The sequence below is a fragment of the Hylobates moloch genome, unplaced genomic scaffold (assembly GCF_009828535.3).
Source record: "Hylobates moloch isolate HMO894 unplaced genomic scaffold, HMol_V3 SCAFFOLD_20, whole genome shotgun sequence".
In the NCBI taxonomy this organism is placed as follows: Eukaryota; Metazoa; Chordata; class Mammalia; order Primates; family Hylobatidae; genus Hylobates; species Hylobates moloch.
The window spans coordinates 18,803,215-18,819,224 of record NW_026652295.1 but is presented as its reverse complement, the minus strand read 5'-3'; the positions used below and the strand labels follow the sequence as shown (position 1 = coordinate 18,819,224).

Here is a 16,010-nt window from a genome sequence, read left to right as displayed (position 1 = left end):
TTCCTTCTAATTTCCTCTGCAGTAGCTGTCCCAAAATGTTACCCTTGAGAACATAAAACCCATCTCTTTCATTTGTCGTTAATGAGAAAGTTGGGGTTATCCAACATGCACTTCCTCGATTCTTCTCCTTCAGGGTCACAATTTCTTTATGCGGTTACTACATTCCATTGTCTTTTCTTTTTATCTTTGGGGATGTAGTGTCCTGTCCCATCTTAAGACTAATTTTTCCACTCTCTGAAATAAGACTTCGTTTTTTCTTTCTGAATATATGTGTTCCTCCCCACCCTTTATGTTCCCCTGAAATTTTATTCACAGCCTTCCTCCCCTTGATTTCTTTTCCGTGGTTGATCTCATCCAGCTTCCTGTGGTAATCTCATCCCAATTCTCAACTTCCTTCCTGAGCTCTCACTATTGGCCACCTCCAGGATACACTATAAAATTTCAAACACTGAGCTTAAACTTATACTTATGGCCTTTCCCTCTAAACCCCATTTCACCTCAAGAATGCCCTGTTTTTGCTGATACAGGGGAAATCCTCCCCGATGCATAGATTTGGAACCTGGAAATCAGCTTTAAATGTGCACTTTCCCTCATCCACCTCCCTCCATGGACAATCATTACAGATCATGGTGCCTTCCATATTGTAGATGTTTAAAAGGCATTCACAGTGTCTGATATCGGCACTGGAATAAAGTGGAAAGAACACTGCATTTTGAAACAGGAGATTTGTACTTGAATCCTGGCTTGAACATTAAGTACCTTTGTGATCTCTGGCAAGTCACTGAACTTCTCTTTGTCTCAGTTTCCTGTCTCCAAACAGGCGATAGGAATAATGATCTCAAAGGATTGTTGTGAGGTTACAGAGCCTAATGTCAAAAAAGTTCTTTGTAAATTCTAAAGTGACATGGTTTGATTTAATCTTTGGTATAACCAGGTGTATATTCCCCAAATTGCTCTCATTCTCAGAAAGAAAAGATTTGTAAAAAAACAAGTAGGGTTGGACCAGTTAAGAACCCCCCTTTTGCAATAGGCAAACTGTTCTCAATGGGTCAAGTTCTGTATTAAGTTTGTCAGTTATTAGTTTGCACCCACATGAAATTGCTATCCATGTGGGTCTTTTTTTTTTTTGAGACGGAGTTTCACTCTTGTTACCCAGGCTGAGGTGCAATGGTGCGATCTCGGCTCACCACAGCCTCCGCCTCCCCGATTCAGTGATTCTCCAGCCTCAGCCTCCCGAATAGCTTGGATTACAGGCATGCACCACCACATCTGGCAAATTTTGTATTTTTAGTAGAGATGGGATTTCTCCATGTTGGTCAGGCTGGTCTCGAACTCCCGACCTCAGGTGATCCACCCTCCTCGGCCTCCCAAAGTGCTGGGATTACAGGCATGAGCCACCTTGCCCATGTGGGTCATTTTTAAGGCAGTTGTTGGAAACTGCATATGGTCCAAACTAGCAGTGATCATACCTCCTTTTCACATTTCCTCAGGAGAATCTAGCCATTGGAAGGGCACATGGTTCCACTCGACATTGCACCAGCAAGTCCTTTGTGAATGATATTGGGGTGGAGGCAAAGGTTATGCCAGCTTCTGTCACTGTGCCTTCAGCACCAGAAGTTCTGTCCATTTGGGGGCCATAATTACCTCTGTACATCATAGAATGAATGTGAGGGGTGAAACTGCTGACCCATACACTGTAGTCACTTGGACTCATCAAGGGACAAAACACTTATAAGGTAACACTACTGTTATGATTAGCATTGTTAGGTTCATTATCGACATCAAGGTCTCTGATGTTTTATTAAGATGTGGAAGTCTTTAACTTACTAAATGATGATGGTATTTTGTATGATTTATCACATCTATTCTTTAATCTGCTGCTACTTATTCTAAGTGCTTGGGGCTTGGTGCTGAGGTCTATTGTGGCTCCCTTTCAGCTGACAACTTCATCTTTAAGAAAAATATCCCTTTCTTATGTAGCCTAATAAATATCAACAAAATGAAATAAGATAATATCTTCCTTAACTAAAATATATCTGATAGGAAGATGGGCCTGATAGGATTGCCTTTTGGGGTGGAGCTATCAACCTCAGAATGCAACTCTTTATTTAAATATAAAGCTATAAAAGAGAACCTTGTTTTCATATTGTGTGTCAATGTGTATATATACATATTCAAAAAATAATTTTTTTTCAGAATGGGACACTTTCTACTTAACGAAACATTACAAGTAACCTTGACTATACAATGTAAGGCACGTCACCTCTTCAGATACTGCATCTTCCTGATTCTATACTCAATGAGATACAAACGCAAACTCCAGTTCTGTTGTTCTTATGTAGTGTTTAATTGTACAGATTCCATAAAAAATCACTTAATATAAAGAAAACAAATACTCTTTTTTATTGCTGCACTACTTTTGCCAGCAAATGCTTTGGGGGTGCTTTTTATTTATGGATTTTTCACAATGCCAGAGAGCTTTTGTCTTTTTTAGTGCTTTATATTTATGGTTGCAGGATTATCATTTTCTGGTTGGTTTCACATTGAGCTCTTTCAGAACTAGTTGGAGTACTAATAGTTTCATACTGTTTATACTTTCTCCCCGAGTCCTATGTTAAATCTTTTTCACTCTATCAGTGACACTTCAGTATATTATGCTGTACATTCTTAGGCTATTAACTTCGGGCACTGCTAATGATTTCTTTTATATATATATATATCACATAAAACATGTAAATGTTTCTTATTAAAACAAGAAAACTCAAAACACAATCAACCTTATCAACAAAAGCTGGAGATTTTCTTTCTCCAAGTGAGATTGTAAGCCAGAAACAGGTTTGTAAAATCCCAGTGTTGGGAAACAAAGTAAATTATAAAAGACCCCTAAAGGGAGAGATTTAGTTTTCTTAAAAAACAACTTGCTTGGTATTCCATTCCTACACTGAAAAATTTTAAAAAGTAACACATTTGAAAAATCAACAGTAGCAGCACAGCAGTTTTCTCGACTACAAGAAAATATCTGAGTCTCTGTGAGAAGACTGGAAGCAAGAAAACGTGGAAGAATCTGAGTCACCTGCAATCTCACATCATTGTGCTCAGATCCTTTAAAGGAGCTCTGAGGAGTATCTTATCTTACCTCTGGCAGCTCAGAGCCCGTGAGGATTTAATCTGGAATTAGAATGTGTAAAGTAACTGGAGAACAAGCACTCTTAGGGGCGAAGTTTAACAATGAAAGATTTAAGGGAATAAGGTGATTCAGAAATGACCCCTGAACACAAGAAATGGAACTGATTAGAACAAAAGCAACCAGTATTTGCATCCTTAAATCGAGGATTGCCTACTCATAAAAAGTCTTTGGAAGCCAGTGGGCTCCTGACTGACTTTGCTGTTCGGCTTCCTTTACACTGTGCCTTCTTGAACCAGCAGGGTTTTCACTCGCGTCCGTGTGAAGAGACTACCAAACAGGCTTTGTGTGAGCAATAAAGCTGTTTATTTCACCTGGGTGCAGGCGGGCTGAGTCTGAAAAGAGAGTCAGTGAAGGGAGATGGGGGGGGCATTTTATAGGATTTGGGTAGGTAAAGGAAAAAGGGGGGGTTGTTTTCTGGTGGGCAGGAGTGGGGGGTCACAAGGTGCTCAGTAAGGGAGCTTTTGAGCCAAGACAAGCCAGTAGAAGGAATTTCACAAGATAATGTCATCAGTTAAGGCAAGAACAGGCCATTTTCACTTCTTTTGTGGTGGAATGTCATCAGTTAAGGAACTGGCCATCTGGATGTGTACGTGCAGGTCACAGGGGATATGATGGCTTAGCTTGGGCTCAGAGGCCTGACATTCCTGTCTTCTTATATTAATAAGAAAAATAAAATGAAGTAGTGGTAAAGTGTTGGGACTGAAAATTTTTGGGGGATGGTATGGAGAGATAATGGGCGATGTTTCTCAGGGCTGCTTCGAGCGGGATTAGGGGCGGCATGGGAACCTAGAGTGGGAGAGATTAAGCTGAAGGAAGATTTTGTGGTAAGGGGTGATATTGTGGGGATGTTAGAAGAAACATTTGTCATTTAGAATTATTGGTGATGGCTTGGATATAGTTTTGAATGAATTGAAAAACTAAACGGAATAAGAGAAGGAGAAAAACTGGTATTAAAGGACTAAGAATTGGGAGGACCTAGGACATCTAATTAGAGAGCGCCTAAGGAGGTTCAGCATAGCCTTGCCAGCAAAGATTATTTATTTACTTTAAGAGTTAAGAATGGTGGTTTGGGTACAGCACCAGGAGATATCAGCTGTGATGGCTTGGAGAAACAGTGTAAACTGGCAGTATAAACAAGAGCAGGGCATGTATGAGTAGTTGAGAACAGTGAATAGGAGTATGACTAGACAGAAGATAGTAGGGATGACAAGTTTTTTGGGGCACAGTCCAAGTTGGTCTGGTGTCTGGAATGAGACTGTCACCTAATAAAAAGAAGCGTCTATATAGGAGCTCAAATGGGCTGTACCTTGTAGCATTCCAAGGACAGGCCTGAATTCTGAGAAGGGAAAGTGGTAAAAGCATTGTCCAGTCCTTTTTAAGTTGGTGGCTGAGCTTGGTGAGGTGTGTTTTTAAAAGGCCATTAGTCTGTTCTACTTTTCCTGAAGACTGAGGACTGTAAAGGATATAAAGGTTTCACTGAATACTAAGAGCCTGAAAAAATGCTTGGCTGATTTGACTAATAAAGGCAGGTCTGCTATCGGACTGTATAGAGGTGGGAAGGCCAAACCGAGGAATGATGTCTGACAGAAGGGAAGAAATGACTGCGTGGCCTTCTCAGACCCTGTAGGAAAGGCCTCTACCTATCCAGTGAGTGTCTACCTAGACTAAGAGGTATTTTAGTTTCCTGACTCGGGGCATGTTGAGTAAAGCTAATCTGCCAGTCCTGGGCGGGGGCAAATCTTCGAGCTTGATGTGTAGGGAAGGGAGGGGGCCTGAATAATCCTCGAGGAGTAGTAGAATAGCAGATGGAACACTAAGAAGTTATTTCCTTGAGGGTAGATTTCCACAATGGAAAGGAAATGAGAGGTTCTAAGAGGCGGGCTAGTGGCTTGTACTATAGCATAGCCTGCCTTTGCTGGTGTGTTGCGATTAGGCCTGGTGGAACTGCCATCAATAAACCAAGTGTGATCAGGGTGAGGAATAGGGAAGAAGGAAATGTGGGGAAATGGGGTGAACGTCAGGTGGATCAGAGAGATGAAGTCATGAGGGTCAGGTGTGGTATCAGGAATAATGTGGGAGGCCAGATCGAAGTCCCGCCCAGGAACAATGGTAATTGTGGGAGACTCAACAAAGAGTGAGTACAGCTGAAGGAGCCAGGGAGCAGAAAGTATATGCATCAGGTGTGAGGAAGAAAATAGATTTTGGAAATTATGAGAGCTGTAGAGAATGAGTTGAGCATAGTTTGTGATTTTAAGGGCCTCTAAAAGTATTAGGGCGGCAGCAGCCGCTGCACAGAGACATGATGGCCAGCCTAAAACAGTAAGGTCAAGTTGTTTGGACAAAAAGGCTACAGGACGCGATCCCGGTCCTTGTGTAAGAATTCCGACTGCACAGCCCTGCACTTCGGCTGTGTGTAATGAAAAGGGTTGGGATGAGTCAGGGAGAGCTAGGATGGGGGCAGTCTCTAAAGCTGTCTTCAATGAACGGAAAGAGGAGTGGGGAAAGGATTTAGGATCTATGGGGTCAGCTAGGTTTCCTTTTGTGAGTTTATATAATGGTTTTGTTAGGATGGGAAAACCAGGTATCTAAAGGTGAGAGCATCCAACTATGCCCAGGAAGGAAAGGAGTTGTTGTTTTGTAGAAGGGGTTGGGGTTTGAGAGATTAATCGGACACAATCGGCAGGGAGAGCATGTGTGTTTTTATGAGAATTATGCTGAGATAGGTAACAGATAAGGAAGAAATTTGGGCTTGACAAGTAATGGGGGCTGTCTGTGAAGCCTTGCAGCAGTACAGCCCAGGTAATTTGCTGAGCCTGATGGGTGTCAGCGTCAGTCCAAATGAAAGCAAAGAGAGGCTGGGATGAAGGGTGCAAAGGAATAGTAAAGAAAGCATGTTTGAGATCCAGAACAGAATAATGGATTGTGGAAGGAGGTATTGAGGATAGGAGAGTATATGGTTTTGGCACCATGGGGTGGATAGGCAAAACAATTTGGTTGATAAGGCATAGATCCTGAACTAACTTGTAAGGCTTGTCTGGTTTTAGGACAGGTAAAATGGGGGAATTGTAAGGAGAGTTTATAGGCTTTAAAAGGCCATGCTGTAGCAGACGAGTGATAACAGGCTTTAATCCTTTCAAAGCATGCTGTGGGATGGGATATTGGCATTGGGTGGGGTAAGGGTGATTAGGTTTTAATGAGATGGTAAGGGGTGCATGATCGGTCACCAAGGAGGGAGTAGAGGTATCTTATATTTGTGGGTTAAGTTGGGGGGATACAAGAGGAGGATGCAAAGGAGGCTTTGGATTGGGAAGACGGGCAGCAATGAGATGTAGCTATAGTTCAGGAATAGTCAGGGAAGCAGATAATTTACTTAAAGTGTCTCGGCCTAATAAGGGAACTGAGCAGGTGGGGATAACTAAAAAAGGAGTGCTTAAAAGAGTATTGTCTAAGTTGGCACCAGAGTTGGGGAGTTTTAAGAGGTTCAGAAGCCTGGCTGCCAATACCTACAACAGTTATGGAGGCAAGGGAAACAGGCCCTTGAAAAGAAGGTAATGTGGAGTGGGTAGCCTCTATATTGATTAAGAAGGGGATGGACTTACCTTCCACTGTGAGAGTTACTTAAAGCTCGGTGTCCGTGATGGTCTAGGGGGCTTCCGAGGTGATCCGGCAGCGTCAGTCTTCAGCCGCTAAGCCGAGAAGATCTGGGAAGTAGTCAGTCAGAGAGCCTTGGGCCGGAGTTCCAGGGTCTCTGGGAGTGGCTGCCCACGTGAATTGAACAGTCTGATTTCCAGTGGGGTCCTGCACAGATGGGACAAGGCTTAGGAGGAATCCTGGGCTGTGGGCATTCCTTGGCCTGGTGGCCAGATTTCTGGCACTTGTAGCAAGCTCCTGGGGGAGGCGGTTCTGGAGGAATGCCTGGCCACTGCAGTTTAGTCATTTGGAAGTTCTTGTGTGCTGGACATGTGGCTAGGGTTTGTCTCACAGTGGAGGCAAGGAATTGCAACTCAGAAATATGTTGCTACTTGGCTGCCTCTACTCTATTATTGTACACCTTGAAGGTGAGGTTAATTAAGTCCTGTCGTGGGGTTTGAGAGCCGGAATTTAATTTTTGGAGTTTTATTTAATGTCGGGAACAGACTGGGTAATAAAATGTATATTGAGAATAAGACAGCCTTTTGACCTTTTAGGGTCTAGGGCTGTAAAGCGTCTCAGGGTTGCTGCCAAACGAGTCATGAACTGGGCTGGATTTTTATATTTGATGAAAAAGAGCCTGAATGCTATCTGATTTGGGATAAAGAAAAAGGAGCATTAACCTTGACTATGCCTTTAGCTCCAGCTACCTTTTTAAGAGTAAATTGCTGGGCAGGTTGGGGAGAGCTAGTCATGGAATGAAACTTTAAGCCAAACTGGTTGTGAGGAGGGGAGGTGATAAAAGGATTATAGGGTGGAGGAGCGGAGGCTGAGGAAGAATTGGGACTTAGCTTGGCCTGGCAAGGAGGGGAGAGGTCAGATGGGTCTGTAGAAAAGGAAGATTAGAAAGACTCAGCGACGCTTGGGGTTGGGACTGAGGGGACAGGTGGGAGGGAAAGAAGGAAGATTCGGGATGAGTTGCATTGTGAACAGAGACTAGGGAGGGATGGATGTGTAAAAGAATGCCTGGACATCAGGCACCTTAGACCATTTGCCTATTTTATGACAAGAATTATTTAGATGTTATAGGATGGAAAAATTGAAAGTGCCGTTTTCCGGCTATTTGGAACTACTGTCGAGTTTGTATTGGGGTCAAGCGGCATTGCAGAAGAAAATAAGATGCTTAGATTTTAAGTCAGGTGAGAGTTGAAGAGGTTTTAAGTTCTTAAGAACACAGGCTAAGGGAGAAGAAGGAGGAATGGAACGTGGAAGCTTGCCCATAGGCAAGCCCAGAGAAAAGAGAGTAGAGACACAGAGAAGGGGTGGGGAGTTCTTGCCTTCCAGAAAAGCAGAGAAGGGGTCGGGGCATGGAAATAAGGGGTTGGGGCACAGAGATAAGAGGTCGGGGCATGGAAATAAGGGATCGGGGTGCAGAGATAAGAGGTTGCGGTGTGGAAATAAGGGATTGGGGCACAGAGATAAGAGGTTGGGGTTCCTGCCCTTCCCCCAGAAAAGCAGGACTTGTCATTAAGGGTGAAGGAGAAGGGATTGAGGGGTTCTTCCCCCCCAGAAAAGCGGAGAAGGGGTAGAGACACGGAGAGAAGGGGTTGGGGTTCTTGCCCCTCCCCCAGAAAAGTGGGACTTGCCGCTAAGGGTAAAGGACCAAGGCAGGCATCCCTGTGTGGTCTGACACCTCTGAAACCTGGGTGAATAATCAGAGATGTGTTCCTGCAATGATTAAACACCAAGGGAAGGCTGCCTTCCCAGTCCGTGACCGGTGCCGGAGTTTTGGGTCCACGGATATAACGTGTCTCCTTTGTCTCTACCAGAAAATGAAAGGAACTGAAATTAAGAGAAGGGAGAGATTGAAGTGTGGCGCCAAGATTGAAAGGAGAAAGAAGTTGAGGGATAATGAGGGAGGTTGGAGAAGAGAGTAAAAAGAGGCTGCTTACCAGATTTGAAATTGGTGAGATGTTTCTTGGGCTGGTCGGTCTGAGGACCTGAGGTTGTAGGTGGATCTTTCTCACAGAGCAAAGAGCAGGAGGACAGGGGATTGATCTCCTAAGGGTGATTCAGAAAACGCTTTTTATAGAGGTAGAAACACCTAATTTGGACATTTTCAGGACACACAGTCCATGGGATAAGGTTGGATGGGATGGAAGAGACAGTACAGCAAAAAGTAATGGGTTAAGACAAAAAGTCACATGCAGTGAAAATGAGAGAGGACAGAAACTACTGGGGAACAAATAAAGGCAGAGAAAAGAAGGGATGACTAGAGTAATGTAATAAAGGAAGTTGGATTTCTAATACAACTTAATCTATGCCTACAGCTACAAAGCTAGTGATATGGTACATGCAAAAATGAGGACAGAATTTTTTTTTTTTTCTTAATGCACTAAGGGGGACTAAAGAAACATTTACAAAATATTTATTGGGGTTGCCCCAGCAGCATACAGACAACCACGTTTGGCTGGGTCCTTCCCTGCCCAGACCTACTCCCCTTTGGGCAATGGAAGGAGGAGGCACTGCAGCAGCCTAGTTCTCTGTCCTTACAATTGTTCATCTGCTTCCAGAAAATGGTGCCTGAGATGAGCAAGGTCAGCAGACATGAAGTGAGGTCAACGTCAGGTTTCCTTGCCAGCATTGGGAACTCTGGATACAATGGAGAGTCACAGCTGGTCAAACCCTGAACTGCTTGCTCCTTGAAATGGCCAGAGAGGCCCATCCCAGAGCCATCTCATCATCTCTCCTCAGACAGGTGAACCTCTTCTGGTGGCGATGGGGTGGGGAAGAACAGAGATCAAAGCAAAGCAAAACCAAACAAAACGAAAGCATAATTGTTAACATGTTTTTTTTCTCTTTTTACACACATGCATTATAATTTAACTACTCTGAGTTCTTTCCTTAAATTTCCCAAATTAAGGATTGGCTTTGCTGGCAGATATCTTTTCCCCAAATAAAACTGGGCACTTTCTTAAGAGTTCCATGTTCAAGGTTAATGTTATGGTGTGTAGCTTGGCCTTTTTGAACACTTGATGGAGAAAGCTAATCAGTGGATCTGTTGTCTCTAGGAAACCGAGGAGGAAAACAATCAGCTCTGTTCTCTCTGGGCCGAGGGAGTGAGCTGTAATGAGGGAGCACATGAACGCATTGGGCGCCCTCAGACCTGAACACACAGGTTAGCACCACCTGCCTGGCTGACCTGGCTCACAGGTGCGCGGTTGCCAGGTAACGCTTGGTATCTCAGGGTGCCTTCAGAAGCCCAGCAGTTGGCTTGGGGAGGTGTGGGCACGGCCTGGGGCAATGGTGGGGGCAGGACAGACGGAGTCACTGTCAGGGCAGCTGGCAGCACCACTGCTCCTCACCTCTGTAGCAAGTGGAAACAAGCCGGCTCGCCCTGAAGCCCTGAAGGGCAGATCTTCTTCCTCAGCTGCCTGTGTTGTGAAAGGGCTCTCTGATTAGATATGAGCTTACAGATGCAGAAGGGAGAAAATAAAACGCGTGCTGTGCGTTATATAAAGCCCCCCATTTCTCTCTCCCTCACACACACATATACATGTGTTTTACATAAATATAAATATAAAACACACATCTGTCCTTTATAAAGTTATATTCTAAAAATTCCTCTCAAACTTGGGCAACGTTATAGAGCATGTTTTCACATATGTGAAGGGCAAAATGATGTTTGGGAAGAGCTGCTGACTGGTTGAAAACACCTGGTTTCTAGCCCTAAATTTGCAAGTTTCTTGATTCTCCAGTGTTACTGGGGAGTCACTCCATCATTTTAGATTCACATGAAATCAGCCCAAATCCCTGTGTGTCCTGAAAAACCCAGAATTCCCCTCAGTCTCTTTATGTGCTCTTGAGGGCTTGATTCCCTTGCCCTCTCTCTGGACCCTACTTCCTTCTTGCACAGATGTAATTAATTTCCATCCTTAGTTATCGCATGTCCATTGCATATGTTCTTCACACAGAGTCTGCCATTTCCTAAGCTCTGGCAAATTCATAAATCTGGAACACCTTGTTCCCAAATAATGCCAGATGTATAAGAACTCCTCCCCTAAGCTAATGCTCATTTCTCTTTTGGTGGTAGTACTTGTTCCTGGTCAAGTTGTGTACTCTTATGGATCTTTCTTTCATTCTACTTGATCAAGAAAGCTTTATGTGAGTGGATAGGCACAGTGTCACTGTATAGAGCAGAATAGGTTGTACACTGTGGTGGTCCTGGACTGCAATTAATTTGAAAAGATAGGCTCAATGTGTAAGAGTCAGTGTTTTTAGAATTGGCCTCAGTAGGTGCGTTAGGTCCACAGAAAGATGAATATTGGAAACCAGCTGCCCTCTCCGATCCATGGCCTGTCATTGCAGCTGAGTCATTCCTGTGCAGAGTACTACTTTTTCACCCTAGGATATGCGTATGTTCCTGAATCTGTCTTGGGTGAGGAAAAGATGAGTTATCTAATAAAGTTATGGGAAAGCTAAGAGCTTGAGGTTAAGCAGAGGCAGCCAAGCTGTTTTCTTCCCACCTGGTATCAGGCAGGCTAACGGGGAGATCACACAGGCCAACCTTCCTAGCCCAAGGGCTATCATTCTGCTTTATATGTTTGAGTCATTGTGAGAAGAGAAAGATTTACAGGTGTTCTTTCAACACTTATTCAACAAATATTTATTGAACACCTACTCTATTCTGAGCTCTGCAGTGTGTTCAGAAACCAGGGCTGCAAACAAGTTATTCTTCCTTACTATCCTTGAACACTGCTCTTTTTAACTGCCTCTAGATCTAAGTATCAATCCATGTATTGATTGAATGCGTACATGTATAAAGGCTCTTGCAGGCTGACATTGTCAATATTTGCAACGTCTAAGACTTGCAGACTTGGAGGCAGCTTATTTTCTGTGGGTATGTGCTTTCATGTATCTTAGAGTGCAGCCCAACTTGAGTTTATATTATAAATTTTTTTTTTTTTGAGACAGAGTTTCACTCTTCTTACCCAAGCTGGAGTGCAATGGTGCAATCTCGGCTCACTGCAACCTCCACCTCTCGGGTTCAAACAACGTTCCTGCCTCAGCCTCCCAAGTAGCTGGGATTACAGGCACACACCACCACGCCCGGCTAATTTTTTGTATTTTTAGTAGAAACAGGGTTTCACTGTGTTAGCCAGGCTGATCTCGAACTCCTGACCTCAGGTGATCTGCCTGCCTCTGCCTCCCAAAGTGCTGGGATTACAGTCGTGAGCCACCGCGCCTGGCCACAAATTTTTTTTTTTTTTTTTTAAGTTAAAACCAAATAAGCAGAAAACCTAACTCACACAGACTGAGCCCAAGACTGGGGAAAGGATGCTTTAAGGTACTTTTTCAGAAGCCAAGTCAATCTGCTGCTGCATTGTGGTACTATAGATCTCATTTGAAATGTATTGAATTTTAGATGGAGTTTCATTCTTGTTGCCCAGGCTGGAGTGCAATGGTGTGATCTTGGCTCACTGCAACCTCTGCCTCCTGGGTTCAGACAATTCTGCCTTAGCCTCTCAAGTAGCTGGGATTACAGGCACCTGCCACCATGCCCAGCTAATTTTTTGTATTTTTAGTAGAGATAGGGTTTCTCCATGTTGGCCAGGCTGGTCTTGAACTCCTGACCTCAGGTGATCTGCCTGCCTCGGCCTCCCAAAGTGCTGGGATTGCAGTGAAAATAGGTTTTTTAAAGAAAAATGTAAATACTTGTAGAGTGATGTTAATAGTTCAGTAGATGAAATTTTTCCTATTTGATCATAACTAACTCCAAGGTCCATAATATAGAGAGAGATGCCTAGTTCATTAATGAAATGCCATATTTGGCATGGAATGAGAAAATATGGCTCTTGGTACTAGTCATCACCAGTGATGTTATATCTCTAATGTGTGAATGAGGAAAATACAACCTTTGTAAAGCCTTTGGCACCCATCCAGAGGTTCATTCAGTGCCAGAGACAAGGGCTTGGGAGGAGAGCTCCTCTTTCTGATCATGCCAGCTCTCTTCAGGAGCACTGAAGTGGTACCACATGTCTTCAAGTGCAGCTCACAGAGCTTGGTGGGTTTTCAGAAAGAATTTTGTCATGCTGATTCTAGAATAGTGTTATCCAACCTTTCAAAACTCCTATAATGCTTTCTCATTCTGTCTTCTAGAGAAGCCAAGCCAGCCAGAAATGTGTTGTTCAGCTGTGGAGTCTGTTACAAAGGCACCGGGAATATTAAATATGTTTTATCAAACTGCTTATGTCCCCCTACACAAACCTTTTAGAAACTCTGATGAGATGTTTCCCATAATCCTGTGTGCCTTGGACATTCCCAGTTTACTCTTGTTCTGATGTAAATATTACTGTTGCATGTTCCTCGCACTCTCATACGTGGCTCAGTTTGACTGGCGAGGTATATGGTCGCCTTATCTTTACCCTGGATCCTTCTCTCCCAACAGTTGAGAATAACTCATCCAGGGTTGTTGAATGGTGGAGGATCTTTCAAAATCAGCAGCTAGAAGGTCGAGAACCCTTCATGCCATACTAAGAAGTTTCATGCTAGGCAAAGAAGAGTAACAAGGTATTTCAGCAGGTGAATGATGTGAGTAAATATTTGCTTCAAAAAAGTGTATTGTAATAATCCATGTGAGAAGAAATGGGAACACTAGCAATGACCTTTGAAGAATTATACCTTTGTATCTGGGAAGTCTTGAGCTCAAATGAGAGAGAACTCTTACTATGAGTGAATTGCAATTAGAGTCCTGTCGCCTCTACTTAAATCTCTCAAACGTAAACCATTGGAGTAACCTTTCCTTGCTTCTCATCTTTCAATAAGGCTTGTGTGTGCTATTAACAAAATACCACAGCATCCCAGAGCAGGATGCCTTTCAGTGATGAATCAATTGATTCCCACGTGCTAGTGTATAAATTGTTAACTGCTTCAGGATTCATAGGGATGAAAGATGCTTTATTTATTGTCCTTTGAGATGAAAGATGCATAATTTATGGCACTAGGATTACTATTTTATTTACTCTTGTGATGCTGAAATCACATTCTTTTCTGGTGATGGAATTGGAGAATCTCTTTTAATTTGTGGGCAAGTGCTTATTAAAAGCTTCAGAGTTGGAGGGTTTGGCTACACAAAAGTGGGTGTTGTCTCAAGGAAGCAGTATGGTGCTTTTGTTGCTAACACAAAGACTTTATTCTCCTGCTCACAAGCGTTAGTGAGATGTTAAACATGTGTGCATGATGTAAAGATGTTGGCTCTGATACGTGTTCATGTAGGCTTAAGGTTTAGAATGACATAATTAGGTACATTCTGTAAAAGTATCTTAAAATATCGCAGTTGTAGACTTCGCAGAGTTTTCTCTTCCAGTGGGTCCGGGACGTTTGTATGGCATACTTCTGTGTTCCTAGGCAATCACATGTTTTCCAGCATCCGAAAATATCCACAACTTTGTGTTCAGGAAAATGTCCAGCGTCTTTTGTTGATAGAATCTTTAGAATTTCGTTGCCTGAAAATCTCTTTGTAGCTTTGCTGAAAAGCCTAGTTTAGTTCGTTTGTTTTCTTACTTTTAACTAAAAGTAGTGGCTCACTTCTTGGCAGCAAGGTTTGGGACAATTTCTTTAATTAAAGAAAATATTTGCCTTGTGTCATCCTGCCTCAGAAGGCCTATGGGAGGCTATGTGTGGATTGGGGTGAGGTAGGAATGTTGGATAATTGTTTCTACCTGGTATTTCCACCAATACACTCTGCCTTTGGTGGAATCAATGTCATCTTGACATTTTAGGGATCACAGTAGTAAAAAGTGTGGAAATAAAAGAATAGGGTCAGGCTAGCCAATAGCTTCTTTTTCTTTCTTTTCCCTGACAGAAAAGTGCTTTCCCTTAGACTGATGGCCAAATAGCAATACAGGTTGAGTATTCCTTATCCAAAATGCTTGTGATCAAAAGTGTTTTGGATTTCTGATTTTTTGTTTTGGATTTTGAAATATTTGAAAATGCACAATGAAATATCTTGGGGATGGGACCCAAATCCAAACATGAAATTCACTTATGTTTCTTATATAACTTATGCACATAAGCTGGGGTAATTTTACACAATATTCTAAATAATCTTGTGTATGCAACAAAGTTTGTAGATGAGGTCAGGTGTGCAATTTTCCACCTGTGGAGTTGTATTGGTGCTGAAAGAGATTTGGAGTTCAGAGCATTTCATATGTTGGATTTTCAGATGAAGGATGCTTAATTTGTAGTAGGAAAGGAAAGGGAGCTATAGACAGAGGGTCCCAGACACTGTTGGGTAATGTTGTATGAAGAATCGAGCAACAACTGTACAGAATACTCAAGAAAACAAATAGATCTGAAAATGATGTTACCAATTTGGTTGCATGATTCTACTTTATTGGGATGTAAATTTGCTTTCTTTCTTTTTTTTTTTTTTTTTTTGAGACAGAGTCTCGCTCTATCGCCCAGGCTGGAGTACAGTGTCATGATCTCAGCTCACTGCAACCTCCTCCTCCTGGGTTCAAGCAATTCTTCTGCCTCAGCCTCCTGAGTTGCTGGGATTACAGGAGTGTGCCACCACGCCTGGCTAATTTTTGTATTTTTAGTAGAGACGAGGTTTCACCATGTTGGCCAGACTGGTCTCAAACTCCTGACCTTGTGATCTACCCACCTCAGCCTCCCAAAGTGCTGGGATTACAGGTGTGAGCCACCATGCCCGGCCATAAATTTACTTTCTTAACCAGAGTCAGTTTGGCATTTCTAAGAATGCTCTTTTGGAAATAGAGAAGGCATTACTAGAAACAGCAGTTCCTTTGCCTTCCATCCCCAAAACAGAGAAGTGTGACTTTAAAGAAAAATTCTATTTGACACTAGAAACAAATGAAGGAAAGCGAAAGCGTAACTAATAACTATCTTTATGTGTATGGAAAACTCTGGCTTAAGTTAAGGAGGACTAGCAATTATGTCTTTACTGAGGACAGAAATGGACTTCAACTAAATTGAGGGATTAAAATTAAGTTTAAGAAAGCCCTTTTACTTTGACTCCATCCACTACTGATGTTAGGTTTTATACAGCTTCTTTCTCTGGATATCTGTTGCTTTTGTTGTCATCATCATTGTACTTATAGTTGTTTCAGCAAAGGACAGATCTCTACCTATCTGGAATGACTTTAATAATGTATAATATTTGGCATTC

At 42.7% G+C, this 16,010-nt stretch overlaps 1 long non-coding RNA gene across 1 annotated transcript in view; it reads left to right on the top strand.

Moving 5' to 3' along the window:
• Window positions 1–15,091, top strand: part of LOC116460025 (uncharacterized) — a 54,034-nt gene extending 38,943 nt beyond the window's left edge. The window contains exons 2-4 of the long non-coding RNA XR_004245705.2: window positions 9,391–9,575; window positions 9,889–9,995; window positions 13,266–15,091. This is a non-coding gene — a long non-coding RNA (uncharacterized LOC116460025). The remainder of the gene's footprint in view (window positions 1–9,390; window positions 9,576–9,888; window positions 9,996–13,265) is intronic.
• The last annotated feature ends 919 nt before the right edge of the window (window positions 15,092–16,010 follow it).